Here is a 708-nt window from a genome sequence, read left to right as displayed (position 1 = left end):
AAAAAAAAAAAAAAAAAAAAAAAAAAAAAAAAAATCAGCTGACTTGCTTATAAAAGAACATTTTCTCAATAGGGAAATCAGAGGTGCTCTGAATAATTAACAGTCACCCTGTGACGTTGTTTCCTTTTCTCAGCTGCTTTCAGAATAATGAAGAAATTGCCTTCAACCTCCCAGGAGCATGTTTCAAAAAGGAGAGATGCTCGTAAATACTTCTGACTGAAGTCATGTTAGTAATCATGTGGGAAAACTAAGACCCACTCTTCACTTTAGGTGAGTATTTGGCACTGGTCATCATGATTATTAGATAAACCCCAGTGACAATTCTTCACCCTCATCTTTACATTAAGGTGTTGTTATGAGCATAGTCACTAACGCTAGACTTAGGATACTACACTATGCACATCAGTAATCTTTTCATAACTATGTTTTATAGAATTATGATGTGTTTTTAATACTATTTTTATGTTCTTTGACAGTTATAAGAGACTATTTTTCTATTTGTTATTACTTTTACACTATACTGGGATTCTAACCAAAAAACATTCTGAAGAGGTAGTGAGCATTTGAAAGGTCCACCTGGAAAGCTGTCTAAAAAAAAAACGCTGATGTGTTAGGTTCTGATGCTAAGTGAGTGTCTATGCCTGAAATAACTAGTAGTTTTTCTGGTAGGTATTCCAATTATTTAACAATGTCATCTTATCATTGTCT

The sequence above is a fragment of the Galeopterus variegatus genome, unplaced genomic scaffold (assembly GCF_000696425.1).
Source record: "Galeopterus variegatus unplaced genomic scaffold, G_variegatus-3.0.2 Scaffold8657, whole genome shotgun sequence".
Classification (NCBI taxonomy): domain Eukaryota; kingdom Metazoa; phylum Chordata; class Mammalia; order Dermoptera; family Cynocephalidae; genus Galeopterus; species Galeopterus variegatus.
Note: the sequence above shows the minus strand (reverse complement) of the source record.